Here is a 16,144-nt window from a genome sequence, read left to right on the forward strand (position 1 = left end):
GCTTTGGGGTATAGGGGCTCTCGGTCCTAGTTGCCTGGCTCCTGTTCCTGGATTGACCAGGCAGGGGAAACGCTGGCTTGGTGTGTGCGAGTTAGATACAGGAGGCAGTTCAGGGTATGGGCCCTGGAACGCAGGGGAGACACAAACAACATTGGTCATTCGTTTGTCTCTGTAACAAATGGACACCAAACAGACAAATGCAGCATCTAAGAAAACAGAGTTAGCGTAAGAACCTGGTGGAAAACCACTGACTTTGTCTTGTTCTTACACCCATTTTACAGATGGGAAAGAGGAAAGGACCATTCCAAAGTTTTACACTGAGTTTGCGTCAAGATGAGGACTCAGGCCACCTCTTCTCCCTCAGCCCAAGCCCCTTTTTCTGACTCCTTTAGGCTGGTAAGGTGTTGGGAAGTATCTGTAAGGCTAGATAAATCACTCCCTGTACATTTTTTACCCTATCCTTCCCATACCAGCTGTCTGTACTGAGCCTCCAGCACGGTCAGCTTTCTTGGCCCGCCCCAAACTAGCCAAGTCCCACTGGGCAGCAGATGAGATCATCACCTCTCCAATGGTGGCTTCAGTGTCACTATGGCTCTACCTCAGCAACCGGTGAGTCCAATCGAGCAAGCGTAGAATGACATGAGTAATCCCGGACCACTGCTCATCAGGCCTTTTCTGCCCAGCTCAGGTGGAGAGGAAATCGACCCTTGCCCCCTACAGACACACACACCCCACTTTCAGTGTGTTCTCATCCCTCAGGCCTCGCAGTCATGTCCCTTCCATGGAGAGGCCTTCCTTGACCATCGCACACGAATTATTTCCCTGCAGATAACGTCTCTCCCAATATCTCTGTTTGTAATATTACATAACGTGGGTGTTTATCTCCCCACCGGATGTTGCTTCCTGAAGATGGAACCATGTCTGTCTGATTTCAACTTCACCTCCCGTGCATCAAACATCTAAGGCGCTCAGTGAGTGAATGTTGAATGAGTGAATGAATGAGAATGAGGCTCAAAGAGGAGAAATTACTTGGAAAGGCTGGCAGGGGTAAGGATAGATTCTGGGCTGTTTCTCCTGCCTCTCTCTCTCCCCAGGAGCTCAAGCACCAGGAGGTGGATTTAGCCTTTGGGGAGGCTCCCTGCCCTCCACTGTCCCCCTACCTGGACTCTCCCATCCCCATGCAATGGGAAGGCCCAGGAGTCCTCCCCATGACACCTGCCCTTGCCCCTAGAGAGAGCCCTCCCCACGGTGGGGGGGGCGTGTATCGGGACTGGGGGGTGGGGGAGGGAGGTGTGGGCGAATGGCCCCACCCCCACACCAAGCCCTTCATGGGGAGGGAAAGAGCGCAGCCCCCTCACCCCCGCCTCCACCAGGCCGCTGCAATCTGCAGCCCGACCTCAATTAGCCCCAAGCCTACGCGCGCCAATTACCGCGTCAATCACTGCGCCAGAGGCAGCGAAGGGAAGAGAGGGTGGGGGCAGAGGAGGGGGAGGGCCACGCTGGAACAGCCCTGCTGGTCCTGGACTGGCTGAAACCGGTCCAGGCTCCCGGGGAAGACGCTGCTCAGTCGTCTTCCCCTCCTAGCTTATACCCGGAACTCAGGCGACCTCTTTCATCATATTTTGGACTTCTCACAGATGGAGGATTGGAGGGGCTCTTCCACCCAACCCCAACCACGTCCCGATGCCCCACTCTGCTCAACCTCTCGCTACCCTTAGTTTCCCCACCCACTAGATTCTAAGCTCCGTGAAGGAGAACTGGTATCTTGCCTGTCTTGCACACCCTAGACACCCAATAGTGAATAAATAGTGACATAAATAAAAGAGCAAATCTGTTATACGGGAATCAAAATAATACTGCAGAAGACAGTTGTGAGGATAAAGCAAGATGTCTAGCAAATTATACTGAATTGGCGCACAGTGAGAGCTCGAGAAATGCTGTTATTGTCTCCAACCATTTAGTCAAACGACGTGTGATGGCACCGTCTTTGTGCCAGGCTCTGGGCTGGATGCCGGGGACCCAGCTAGGAGGCGGATCTGGTATACGCAGGAGTTCACGGTCTGTTCCTTTTGACTAGATTGTTAAGGTTTGTATTCTCCACATGATGCTTCATTTTACAAGCCCCAAAGCTTTTTTGACCTTGAAAAATATGAGGTGAACGCACAAAAGGGGAACAGAAGAATGGGACAGCTGGGTAAGAGCAACAAGGAAATGAAGCAGTCCCAGCTCCTATCCTTGAAGAATTTCCTGCTCCACAGAGAAGACACACAACACACAGGGTCCCCTAGTTTTTAGTCTCCCCACATTCTTTTTCATCCTTCCTTCTTCTGATACATTTGGGGAACCCCTTCCCTCCCCAACTTTCTGTTTGTGGAGGCGCTATGGTTATGATGCTGCTCCAGCTGCGACTCAGGTCGGCCAATCAGACTGCTCCATCAGCCTAGCCATAATGATCGGTCCAAGGACGGATATGTGGCCCCAGCAAAGCCCATCAAAGTTTGCCCTGGGATTCCTACAGGGACCCTGGAAGATAGACTCTCAGATAAGGTTGCTAAAATGGGGGCTTGAGTCCGGAGTCGCTAGTGGCCATTTTATGGACGATAGAGAGAGCCTTTTTGCATAAACAATGCCACAGCTGGGAAAGATGGGGAGAAAAACACAGAGAGACACTGTTTGAGTCCTTAGTTCTATCAGTTACATGAGCCAACAAATTGAATTTTGCTCAGGCCAGTTTAAGTTCGTTTTGTGTCAACTGCAACCAAGGGTCTTTCATTTTCCAAAATGGGCATGTCTAATTATCACAGTCAAAAACTAGAGAGAGACACTCTTAGAAGTACTCAGGTAAGAGGGGATGGCCATTGTTTTCTTTTCTGTTCATTTATGCTTTGTATTATTTCTGCAATGACAAGTGTTACTTTTGTGACAAGAACAAACGAGCAATTATTTAAAAACAGATAATTCACCTCTGACATTAAAACATAATAATGAGTGAAAGAAGCAAGGCCCAGAAGTTCATACTGTATGATTCCATTCATATGAAGTTCAAGAACAGGCAAACTGTGTCTATGGTACTAGACATCAGAAGAGGTTACCTCGGGGTGGGGTGGAGGGCGAGGTGTGCACTGGGAGGGGCACAAGGGAGCCTTCTGGAGCAATAGGAACATTCTCTATCTTGATCTGGGTATTGGTCACACAGGGGTATACACACATGTAACGTCATTGAGCTGTACGCTTCAAGATTTGTGTATTTTACTGGGTGCCTGTTCAACACAAATTTTTAAATAGGAAAATAACATGTACTCATATCTCTGGGCACCTTATCGTTCCACAAACCCCATACACGTAGTCTATTATCCCACTCTAATTTTACATGGAAAATGAGAAGTCTTTTCTTTATTGGGATTCTAAAACACAGTAACTTAATAAAACCATTTAAGTTCAACATTAAAATAATTAAACACAAGATCACAGGGGGCCCCAACCTTCTATCACCACCTCTGGAAAGTCTTTCTCCCCTGCTGAGCCTTCTCACCACCCCCATGGCACTATCTCAGAGTAAGACATGAATTAGTCTGGTAGATTCAACAGAACTGCATCCTCTTAGAGCAAAGAACAGAAAAGCCTTGCTTTCCCTGCAACTTTGCAAAAGTGATTTGTCGTATTAATGGGCGGAACCTTCTCCTGGATTGATCCCTCTTTCCACAGGACTAATTATAGATTTATTAATATTTATGGTGCTCTCGTCACAGCCGATAGCTCTTATTTGAGGACATTAAAGCCTTATCTCACTACCTCCAGGAAGGGACATTTGAAGCCAGCTCTAATTGGATGACCCGCAATCAAGATAGAAGGGGGAAAAATGACAATAGCTCGCCTGTTGCCATATATTAAAATACGGTCCGCCCAGCTTAATGATTATCTTTAGAATTAATAATCTTGCTAGCCCAGTTTGGGCCCTAATAGCGGGAAATCGTATTAAATACTAGGCTAAGAGCAATCAGCTTTTTGTTAAGGCTAATGGCCCTGCCCCGGGCTGTTTCTCATCTCTGATCACTCTGTTTTCCTTCCCCAACAAAAGGCCACTTTGTCCCCATCACTTGTCATCCAAAGTCAGCATCACCTCGTGCTGTTTCCTGCTGGGGCTCCCGCTGCTTCTTTCACCCTCATCCAATCCATTTTAGGTGTTGCAGTGAGATTTATCTTTGGATGATGCAACTCTGGCCCTGCCATGCCCTACTCTACAATCTTTGCCTACGCTCTAAAAGGCATGAACACAATCCAGTGCCAACTGCTTCATACTTCGTTGCCTTCAAGCATCCAAATCTTTAGACAATTTCTTCTTTATCCCCAAGACATACCCCTGGGGTTTGAGAAATAACATGGGTTTGGAAATTGTACTACCTAGAGTCAGATTCCAATGCTACCACTTTCTAGCTGTTTGACTTTGTGCAAAATGCTCAGCTGCTTTGCACCTCAGTTGCCTCATCTGCAAAATGGAGATAAAATATGGTCTACCTCATATGGCTTGTTTGAAGGACTGCATGTGATCAAGTAGGCAAAGTGCCTAGCCCAGGGTCTGGCATACATCAGAATAGGAATGCAGTTAATGCATGTACCCACCCTCTTCCTAATTCTTTACATCCCTCTGCCTGGAGTGCAGAGGAGTATGGGGCATCAGAGCTCAAGTAATTGAAAATTCAAATTCAGTCCCGGGTGATCTTAGTAGGTGTCTCAATCTCTCTGAGCCTTAGTATCTACATCTAAAAAATTAATATAATAGTCTCTACTATCTACTGCTGTTATGCGCTTTAAATAAAACAATGCAGGCAACACACTTACGTTTATTAGTATCTCCAGTCTTTAGGACAGGAAACATAGTAAGTGCTCAGTAAACATTAATTATGCTGTTGTTGCATTCCTAGTCATCAAAGCACCAAAGGCCTTCTCTGCCAGGAAGCCCTCCTGTACCTCACCTTTTCTGACCCTGTCTTGTAATGTTTTGTACTTTCCACAGATCATTTGGATGCTTCCATCCCCTCCCACCCGCCAACCCCCAAATGGACTCTGAATGCTTAGAGACCAAATCATGCCCAGCTCTGCACTCTCTCTCAAGGACCTCGGTGCCTGACATGAAGTTTGGCACAGAGCAGGCACTCAAGTGTCAACAATGACCATAATGATAGCTGCTAAGTACTGAATTCTCACTATGTGCCAGGCACTGCAGTAAGTGCGTTAAAGCAATTAACGCTTTCAGCAATTAAATTTTAACATTCGTAGCAATTAACAAGTAATTCACTGCTATAGTGGTTAATGGCAGTTCATTTTTACCAACAACCCCCCCATATGGTGGGTTCTATTAAAGTCTCCAGTCTATAGGACAAAAAACTGAGGTGTGGAGAGGTGAAATGACCTGCTCAGGGTCACACGGTTAAGAAGTAAAGGAGTCAGGGATCAAGTACAGCCTGGAGGCTGCCAGGAGCCTTTGTCCACCATCATTAGGGTGCCGGAGTTGGCAGAGTTTCCCTAAGCTTGTCTCAGGCAGACCCAGTAGGCAGAACTGTGGTTCTCTTTCCCCAAGATGGAGACCAGCACTGGCTCTGTGCCCATCTCTGTGCTCCCCTAATATTTATCTCCTTAACTTGAGCACTATTATCTTCATATTATAATGGTGGCAACCAAGACTCAGAAAGGTCAAGTGACTTACCTAAGGTCACACAGCAGATAAGTGGAGGAGCTGGGATTTGAACCCAGGTCCAGCAGCTCCAGTCTCCTTCAAGATTGGCAGTCTCAATCAAAAGTATGAATTTTTTGCTCCAGTTTTTGCTGGACTGCAGCCATATCCTGACCTCTGTGCCTCCTTCCTGGGAACTTGGCACTCTGCCCTGTGGTCAGCAGCCCGTACTCTGGGTCTTTCCTGTGCCATCCAGACCTCTCTCCTTACCATCAGCTGGGGCTCTCATTTTAACACCAACAGATTTGCCTTCCGGGGTCCAGACCCTGCCCTGCCTCTAGCCCTTGTCCTTTTCAGCTGAGGGCACCTGAGCCCACCTGGTCTCCCTGCTTAAGCTTCAAAACTTGAGTTCAGGAGTCAGAGGCAGGCATCCACCTGAACTCTGTTTTCTGACAACTGACAATGTGTAATAGCAGACAAATGTGCAAAGAGCAAGAGCTGTGGGGTCTGGGGAGGAAGGATCTGCCTGGGAGGAGGAGGACAGGCTGTCTGAAGGAAGGGATTGTGAGCTGGCCCTGGAGTCGTTGAGTTCACCGGGCAGAAGAGGGAAGCCAATGGCTTGGAGGCGGAGGGAGCAGCAAACACGGGGAGGATAACATTATCCTCCAAAAAGAGCCTGATTGGCGCCTTGGAGTGGCAGAGGCCAGAGTCAAAGACAGTGAGTTCAATCCACTGGGGGTGGAGTGGGGATGGGGGTTCTGTGATTCCAGATGTACAGGGACTGGGACCTTGCCGTGTAGAAGCGTCAAGGAGCAGTGGAGCGAAGAGCTGCCCACGTCACTTTCCAGCTCCCTCCCAGAAGCCATCACCAGGACAGCGATTAGGTGCTGCCGACAGGTGCCAGGCAGGTTCCCGCTATCACTGGCGAGGCCCCTGACAGCCGCTCCAGCTGTCTCCCATCAGAGAGAACACACATCTGAGACCAGACTGATGAGGTTGTCTCCAGACAGGTGGCTGCAGAGGGAGAGAGAGGCGGGAGAAGGGAGCTAGTACAGTGTACACCCTGCCCACCTCCCCAGGGCCACCTGGGAGGAGGCTCTTAATCACCAGAGAGCCTCTAAGGGCTTTTCTCCAGCTCCCTTGACCTCACTGGCACATGCACTGGCACAAACATGCCCTTCAACAGGTCTGAGAGTCCAGGTAGGCACCATGGGACAACTACATATGTGTGCATGGACACTGACAGGCATGAGTGTGCTAGATGCGTCTGCATTGGAGTACACATGTGCACAAACTTGTGTACATTCACACCAATTCTCAAATAGAAAAGCTTCTATAGGCACATGCATGCAGGCATCATGCTTTGATTCATGCACGTTAAGGATCACGAACCTGTGTGCACCCATATTCACGCATGTACACACAGTGTCTAAAGCTGGATTCCTCAAAAGACTCTAAGACAGGGACTTAATGCAAGTAGTTGCTTTAGGATGGCAGGAAGCACAGTGAGGAAGACAGGAGACAAGGAAGATGTGTTCATGAGTGAGTTGCCCCTAGCAGTCCCTGGGGATGAGTCCTGCTAAATCTACCTGGAAAGATGATGTGGAACACACCGGAATTGTGCCACTGAAGGGCAAGGAAGTTGGGGTGTTTCTCTAAAACTCCTGTCCCTCACTGGTTGTTTATTGCTCCTGGACATTAACTTTTCTGCACTTCTAGGCAGAACACATCCAGGAGATGCCCTCAGATGGAGACACAGGAAGCCAAAAGCATAGGCAGGAGCTGCCTGCCAGGGACGTACAAGGTAGGCCAGGAGTCCGAGTGGAGCACTGAAAGTGTCTGCCCCACACAGGGCTTGCCCCAATACATGTGCTGTCAAAAACATGTATAAAAGAGGGTAAAGAAAACATGTGAAACAATGAGATATCACCTCCCTTCTAGTTTTTTATTATTTACTTCCTTCTGCTTGCTTTGGGTTTAGTTTGTTCTTCTTTTTCTAGTTTCTTACGGTAGAAGTTTAGATTATTGATTTGAGGGCTGTCTTCTATTTTAATATAGGTGTTTTCAGCTATAAATTTCCCTCTAAGCACAGCTTTAGCAGCATTCCCTCAGTTTTGTTATGTTGTGTTTTCATTTTCATTCATCTCAAAATATTTCCTTATTTTCCTTGTAATTTCTTCTTTGACCCATTGATTATTCAGTGGTGTTATTCAATTTCTACATGTTCCTCATTTTCCTAAATTCTTTCATTATTCATTTCTAACTTTGTTTCATGTGGTCAGAAAATACACTTTGTATGATGTATATCCTCTTAAATTCATTGAGATTTCTTTTGTGACTTAACACATTGTCTATCCTGGAGAATGTTCCATGTGCACTTGAGAAGAATGCTGCTGTTGAAGGGAGTATTCTATAGATGTCTGTTAGGTCAAGTTAGTTTATGGTATTGTTCACATCTTTTATTTCCTTGTTGATCTTCTGCATAGATGTTCTATCTATTATTGAAAGTAGAGTATTGTTGAATTGTCTATTTCTGCCTTCAATTCTGTCAGTGTTTGCTTCATATATTTTGGGGCTCTATTGTTAGGTGCATGTGTGTTTATAATTGGTATGCATTCCTGATGAACTGACCCTTTTATTATTATAAAATGTCCTTCTTTGTCACTAATCACAATTTCTATCTTACAGTTTACTTTTTCTAGTAGGATAGCCTCTCCAGCTCTTTTTTGCTTCCTGTTTGCATGTTATATATTCTTTCATCTTTTTACTGATAAACTAGGATTTATGCCTGTCATTTTGCTTTGTTTTCTTACATTGTTTTGTTCCTCTATTCCTCCAAAACTTCTTTGTTTTGCATTAAATAGATCATTTCTAGTGTACCATTTTAATTCTCTTGTTGTTTCTTTTATCATATTTTTGAGTTATTTTCTTAGTGATTTCCCTGGTGATTACAATTAACAACTTAACTGAAAACAATTCAGTTTAGATCAATACCAATTTACTTTCCATAGTATACCAAAACTTTGCTCTAATATAGCTCTATTCCCTTTCTCCTTTTTTGCACTATTGTTGTCATACAAATTACATCTTTATACGTTATAAGCCTGTCAACGTAGTTCTATAATTATTGCTTTATGCAGTTGTCCTTTAAATCAGGTAAGAGAAGAAAAGAGTTATAAACAAAATTACATTTCTACTGTCATATATTTACCTGTATACTTATATTTGCTCTTTATTTCTATACTCTTTGTTTCTTCATGCATACTTGAATTACTGTTTAGTGTCCTTTCATTTCAGCCTCAAGGATTCCCTTTAGTATTTCTTGTAAAGCCAGTCTGCTAGTGACAAATTCTCTAATTTATGTTTTTTTTTAAATCTGGTAATGTCTTAATTCCTCTTTCCTTTTTAAAGGATAGTCTTGCTGGATAGAGAACTCTGGAAATCAGTTCCCCCATCTTCAGGGATTGTTGTTGTTTTTGTTGCTGTTGTTTGCTTAGTGACCTTGCTGAACTAATTCTGTAAAGTCTGTATTCTTTGCCATGTGTGGTCAATGAAGTCTCTGCTCATTTAGCTTAGTGATCAGCTAATGATTGGACAAAGGTTTCTTAAATGCCCTGAATCAGTAAGTCTCACAGCTTTTGTCATGGAGGCTCCGTGTATGTGTTGAAGGGAATTTAAATTCTGCCTTAGCTTTCACTTCTTGCTTACACAGAGTCTCAGGTCAGCCAAAGGTAGAAGATTATGGTGTTGTCATGTCTGTCCTAGGCATGCACATGCACCTGGCTTCCTAGATTCCCAGGAATATGTTAGAGCTTTTCAAAGTCCCTTGCCCCTTCCTCCAATTTTAAAAAATATTTTTGGTTCGTTTCTTCTTAGCTCCAACTGGTAATGATGCCTCAGGCAGTTGTAATGTTAAACAATCGCCTCTGATTGTTTTCAACAAATGTCCTTGGAGATAGACCTTTTGCGCAGACAGAGCTCTAATTCAGGTCAAATAAAGACAAGTCCTGAAAATGAAGCTTTTGAGCAAGCTGCCAGACAGGTCAAACAATGACAGTTCTCTAGGGATAGAGCTTTTGCGGAGTTCCAAACCTGCTCTGTCCTCTCTAGTTGCTGCTAGGCTGCTGGTTTACTGTGGATGCAAGGCTGTTGGTTTTCAGGGCTACCACAGAGCTGAAAGAGGAGATGGGATTAAGGCAAGTTAAAGCATCATAAAACTCACTGTGCTTACCAAGATTCAGCCATTTTTCTTGAATAAATGCACCTTGGATTGTTGTCTTTAGTTAATTTCCAACATTCCAAAAAAGTGTATTTGAGAGTTTTTTCAGTGTTCTCATTGCTTTTATGGAGGAGTAGATTTTTGAAAGGCCTTCCTCCACCATTCCAGAAGTCAGCCACCAGGACACTGACTCTTCCTAGTATCTTTTGCAGTGTATGAAGTTTTTGACATATCCAGGTATTACCCAATAAAAAAGTGAAATATATACAAAGGCAAAAAAGAGTATGTACACACACATTGATGCAGGAAACCATATCTATAAGTGTATTAATCTGTCTGTGACACATATTTGTTCATCCATGTGGGGGAGTAACAGGGTCAGCTCTGTACTTCAGAAAGTTCTACCCCACTCCTGGTTGCAATGAGGAACATGAAGAGGATAAGATGGGAGGCAGAGAAGACAGGAAGAGACTGGGAGTTATCTGGGAATAGTGAGATATGGCCTGGACTAGGTCCAGGGGTAGCTACACATGTCCACAGCTAATTACCTCTGGGGACCCCATGTATACACAGGTCCAGGCACATGCATATGTAGCTACATGGTTCATATGTTCAGGCACGCATGCTTTCTGGAAAATGCTGTTGGAGTTAAAGAGAGACGTGGTACAAATGCCCCAGCAGTGTTGTGGGACTGGATTGTGAACCATAAGGGGACTTGGTGAGGACAAGATTCTGGAGGGGAGGGTGTGAGGAAGGTGTGGTTTTTCCAGAACGGGTCCAGCCTGACAGAAAGGAGTCCCTGGACCTACCAGCCTCCTTTCTGTCAGGCTGGACACATTCTGCTCTGGGACACCCTTTTCTAGCTATGCACACCCCATCCTGGTCCTTCTGGCAACTCATCTCTGGAGCACAGCTTTAATAGCCACTGGGGCCCCTTCTTGGTCTCCCTGACTTGCTATCCACTCTTCCTGTGTCATTGCAGGTCACTTCCATCCCCTGTGAGCAATTTCTACAGATGAGGGTTATGTTTGTTTCTTGACCTGATCCACCCCTGGAATTTCTCTCAGCTTCAGCTCTGGGCCACTCAGCGGCAGGGAACACACAGTCAGAGGCTGGAAACTAGCTGGTCAAGCTCCTGGGTGTCACAGACACACAGGATCATCTGAAAACTCTCCTGACACCAAAGATTCCAGGTCTCCTACGTCCAAGATACTACAACTCAGGATTAAAAACACTACAATTTCTTTTTCTTAAAGATGATTTCAAATGTCTAAAGAATAATCGAATGAAGATCAATGTACTCACGACACAGTTTTAACTTATATAAAAATTATGCCTGACTTGTTTCAGTTTCTGCCTTTTTTTTTTTTCAGACTTATTTTGTCAACAAACAAATATATTCATCCACTCTCTGGTTGTTGAGCATTTGGGTTGTTTCCAGGTTTTTGCTATTGTGGGCAGAATGGATATGAGCTTACTTGTCACGTCTCCTGTGGTGTATGTGCAAGAGTTTCTCATGGGTATATACCTGGGAGTGGAATTGCTGAATATTCAGCTTTATGAGACGCTGCCAAACTGTTTTCCGAAGTAGTTGCATCAATTTGCACTCCACCAGCAGTGTCTGAGAAATCTTGGGGTTCTATCTACATGCTCTGCTATCCTCATACAATAGAATGCTATCCAGCAGCCAAAATGAATGAACAGCAACAAACAACAATACATATGAATCTCAGCAATATCACAGTAAGTGAAAGAAGGATACACAGGGCAGGCCACCCTTTAAAAAACTCTATAAACAGCTTACATACGTAAATACGCACCTACATATTTATTTATATATACATATTTTATTAACACCTTCTCAAAGAAATAAAATGTTATAGCTACAATTGAAAACCCCTGCATATACCACTCCCCAGTTCAATTCCTTTCTCTTTTTCCCCCAGCCCAAAGGAGATGCTCTCAGGGAGTAGGCTGTGTTGCCTTCCTATCCATCCACATTTTTATATTTTAACTGCTTATGAAGGTATCCACACTGTTGATGAATTTTTTATATTGACATAAATGGCATCAAATCATACACAGCCTTCTGCAATTTGCTACCCCCACCCCACTCACCGTTATAGCTTTGAGATTTATCCATGTCAATACATGTAGCCGAAGTTCATTACCAATAACTGGTATCATCAATTTACTAATTCACCACACTTTTTAAAAAAATCCATCTTTCTATAGATGGCAAGTAAGTAATATAGAGTTTTTGTGATTTTGAGATTCAAAGTCCCCCAAATTGTATCATTCTAATATCTCAGTGTAACGCCATGCTCCTTTTGAAATAGAAATCCATTTTCTTATTTCCTTACCCTTGATTCCACCCGCGTTGTCCAGTTGGTGTCTCCTGGTCTTCAGTTTGCAAAGGTGCAGCCCCGAGGTGCGGAGGTAGGAGTTGGGACTAGGAAGCAGAGGCGGGAGAGAGGCTGATGGTCTAGGGAGTGACCAGGCTCTCAGTCACCCCTGAGACCCCCACGCAGTCCCCTCAGGTGGGCTTCAGGAGAAGAGTCAGAGGGAAACCAAGAACCCTTAAAGCCACAGGCCCTTGAGGAAGGAGTCCCACCCCCATCTCCAGGGCCGAGGGTGATGACAGAGCATGCAGCTAGGTCCGGATGACCTGAGAGCAGCAGGGACTGGTGCCCCATCAAGCTGAGCCCTAGAGAAGAAAAGTCTGGGCACACAGGCTTGAGATGGCCTCGCAGAAGCCCCCATGCCGGGCGTGGTACAGGAGCATTAGGGAGAGTCACCAGACCCAGAGTTTGTCTCCCAGCCAGCAGCACACCCTGGTGACCAGCAACAGAGCATGTCTGAGGGTCAGTTATGCTCCCTTGTGGCCTCCATCAGTCCCCAGAATGTCTTCCAACCCCTGAAAGAGGGAAGCCCAGTCTGCCTGGGTTTCTCCCACTGTGGCAGAATAGGGACTCCAAATGGAGATGACATTGTGTTACAAAAAAGCAAAGAAAGCTCCATTCCTCATACACTTGGGCATGGATGGAGAATTCTGCCTACTGCACTCAGAGTCAAGGAATCTAGGATAATAAGCTTTCCAGGTTCCCAAACCTCAAGGTTCGAGGGCAATTTGAAAGTAGGAAAACTCTAGCGTTGTGGCTCCCAAGGCCTCTGCCAGGGTTGTATCCATTTTCCTGACTCCCAGGGCCCCTTCGGGACAGATAAAGGATAAAGACGTTTGCAGGGAGCCCCCCCCCCATTCTTCTCAACCCAAGATTCTTCTAGGCCTTGACAAGGCAGGGCTCAGAGACCCCAGTCAGTTGCAGCTGCAGTGCCTTCCCTTGCAGAGACCCTCGTCCACTCCCTGTACCCGAGGAGAAACTGAGGCCCAGAGAGGGCCTGATATTCCCTGTCACACCATCAGCAACACAGGCCCACGCCACCTCACACACACTCTTGTCCCCTCCTCAGCCCAGGCTGCCTCCCACCCTCTGCAGAGGACAGGAGCCTGGGGTGGGAGTCCAAGGTCCCCGGGAATGTGTCCCCCCTGACTGGCAGTCATGGCTCTCTCACTGCCAAAGGTTGCCATCCATTTTCTGTCCACCACCTCATTTATCTGAAAACCATGAAGAAAAATCACTCCTGTCTCTCTGCCTCCGCTGCCACTGTGATATATAGCCTCCATCAGAGCCCGCTTCCCCGGCTGGCACCTTCCTTCTCCCCCAAACTCCCCAAGGCTGGGGTCAGAGGGATGGAGCAATACTGAGCAAGTTAGTGGGGTGCACTTTCAGAGACCAGTCAGGACACGATGTCCCTCCTTGTCTTTCTGGAGGGAAGGCAGTGTACACATTACTGATCATTGCTGTATGACCTTGGGCAATTCATGTCACCTCTCTGTATAACTCCCCGCCCTCTTCCCCAAAAGCCACACAAGGTCTATTTACAGCTCTTACTTCATTTGCTCTTTCCATCATCTCTGCAGGGTATCTGATGAAAATAATCCTAGTTTCTATTTACCCTTCATGCCAAGCTCCATGCTGGGCACTGGGGACCCATAGCCACTGACCTTAACAAGCCTCAGTACCGCGTGACAGAGCCAGACATGCAAAAAAACAAAAGTGCCACCCCAGTGTCAGAAACTTCCTGCATACATGGGTGCCTGAGATGAGGAAGGGGGTCCCTCGCTGAGAAGTTGGAGGGGGGCTGCAATGGAGACTGGCGTGTGTGTGTGTGTGTGTGTGTGTGTGTGTGCATGTGTAGCTCTGAGGAGGTAGTCTCCGAGCTGGGCTCTGAGCCTCTGAGGTTAGGACCATGGGCTCTGGGGTCGGAAGGCCTGCACTAGCATCCTGCTGTGTGACTCTAGCCAACTTGCTTGGCCTCTCTGAGCCTCTGCTGACTTCTGGAGATCTGGAATGGGAATCCTTTGTGGGGGGCTGTGAGTGCCAAGTGAATAAGGCATACAAAGTGCTAAGTGTACGACTTGGCACAGAAGGTTAGATGATATGTTCACAATTTGTGAAGGGTGCTAGGAGTTTGCCTACAGGACAAGGTGTGGGCAAATGGTCTGGGCAGAAGGAACAGCTTATGCACAGGTGTGGACATTGGGAAACCTGAGCTGCTGGGAGCTGCTAGAGCTTAGCATGTGTGGCAGAAAGTACTGAGAGAGGAGGCTGATGGGGACAGGACTTAAAAGGCCGGGAACTTGAATACGAGCCGAGGGTAATGGGAAGCCATGGAAGGGTCTCGAGCAGGAGCGTGGCCAGATCAGATTGAGTGGTACGAAGACTCCACTGATGGTAACTGGGGAAGAGCCGTTGGAGGGATCAAGCTGGAAGTCAAACCCTGGTCTCCCTTCTCCAACGCCCCTGCACATTTCCAGTAGGATGTCAAATCCTTTGTGAAAACCAGAGCTCAATTTTCCTGAAGGCCCCAGGTCCTGGTGTGCTTCCCATCTCCGATAAGAGTGGGGGAAGTGGAGGTGTCCAGTTTCTCCACTGGGCAGATTCTGGCTGGGGGTTGGGGCGTAGGGGCGGGGCAGAACAGCCCCCACTGTGGGGGAAGCTCACAGCCCTTCCACTGCGGACTCGGTTAAGCGTTACTCCCTCCCAGGAGCTGCGGCTGTCAGGCGTGTCCAAACTGCGCTCCTGGCTGCCTCCATTTCACATCCCCTGGGTAGCACAGACACTGTGAATGGACCGGAAATTGAATGCAAAATCAAAATGCAGCAAATAAATGGATGCAAAAGTCATTTGGAGCCAATAGTAAGAACCATCTTCAGACTCTGAAGCTGGGAAAGTTCTGCCGAGGTTGAGCTGCCCTGGCAGAGAAAGGATTGTTAGACTGGGCACCCCCTCCCCCCACCTTCACTAGCCCCAGCTCTCTTCCACTCACCCACGTTACTGATGATCTTCAAGGCCACCCAGTTCAGCGCCTCAGCAAGCAGGCAGGGAAACTGAAGCTTGGAAAGAGAGGACAGAGAATTAGGGCCCTAGAGTCAGACAGATCTGGGGTTTGATCCTGCTCCTCCAATATCAAGCACCTATGACCTTGGATGGGTGGCCTGATCCTCAGTTTCTTCATCAGAAAAATGGGGAGAAGGCCCTCACGGTCTGGGACTGTGGTGCATATGGAAGGGTGCCCAGCAGTGAATGAGAGCTCCGTGAGGCTAGTGGTCATACCAGTCTTTTTCACTGTTCTATCCGGGCACCTACCCCCTGCCCAGCACGCGGTAAGTGTTCAAAGCCTACCTGTGGATACATACATAGATGGTGGATGACTCTGCTAAGAGCTGAGTTCTGCCTCGTTTGCTCATATAGCCCAAGAGTCTTGAACAGTGCCTGGCTCAGTACTGCACACAGGAATGGATTTCGTATTAAACTTCAACTTCCTCCTCCCCGCAATTCCCCTCACTGAAGAGCCCCAGCACCCCACATCCTCCAGCTGGGCTCCCTGCAGGCTGCAAACTGACTTTTCATTCCCGCAGGGCCCAGAGAGCAGAGAAAACGTTGCAGGAATATCTGACAGTCACAGACACCAGCAATGAACTTTATGGCTCACAGCGCATGTTCCCTGCGAATGTCTTTGTCAGCAACCCCCGACCCAACTTCACAGACAAAGAGAAATTCAGAGACACATGTGACTTGCCCAGAGTCACTCTCTGTTGAGCAGGGACAACAGAGATTAGAATGTCAAATCCCTTTCTCTGTGTGTCACTTATTCCTGCAATAAAAGAACAATGAGCACCCGAGGGCTGG

The 16,144-nt window shown here is 46.8% G+C and overlaps 1 long non-coding RNA gene across 2 annotated transcripts in view; it reads right to left on the reverse strand.

The window, feature by feature from the left end:
* Nucleotides 1–2,973: 2,973 nt before the first annotated feature.
* The window catches only part of LOC117015823 (uncharacterized), a 35,729-nt gene continuing 22,558 nt past the window's right edge, over nt 2,974–16,144 (reverse strand). For both annotated transcript variants that reach the window (XR_004421802.1, XR_004421803.1), the window contains exons 3-6: nt 15,282–15,348; nt 12,254–12,342; nt 9,764–9,844; nt 2,974–6,685 (exon numbers count right to left, since the gene is read on the reverse strand). This is a non-coding gene — a long non-coding RNA (uncharacterized LOC117015823). The remainder of the gene's footprint in view (nt 6,686–9,763; nt 9,845–12,253; nt 12,343–15,281; nt 15,349–16,144) is intronic.

The sequence above is a fragment of the Rhinolophus ferrumequinum genome, chromosome 23 (genome assembly GCF_004115265.2).
Source record: "Rhinolophus ferrumequinum isolate MPI-CBG mRhiFer1 chromosome 23, mRhiFer1_v1.p, whole genome shotgun sequence".
In the NCBI taxonomy this organism is placed as follows: domain Eukaryota; kingdom Metazoa; phylum Chordata; class Mammalia; order Chiroptera; family Rhinolophidae; genus Rhinolophus; species Rhinolophus ferrumequinum.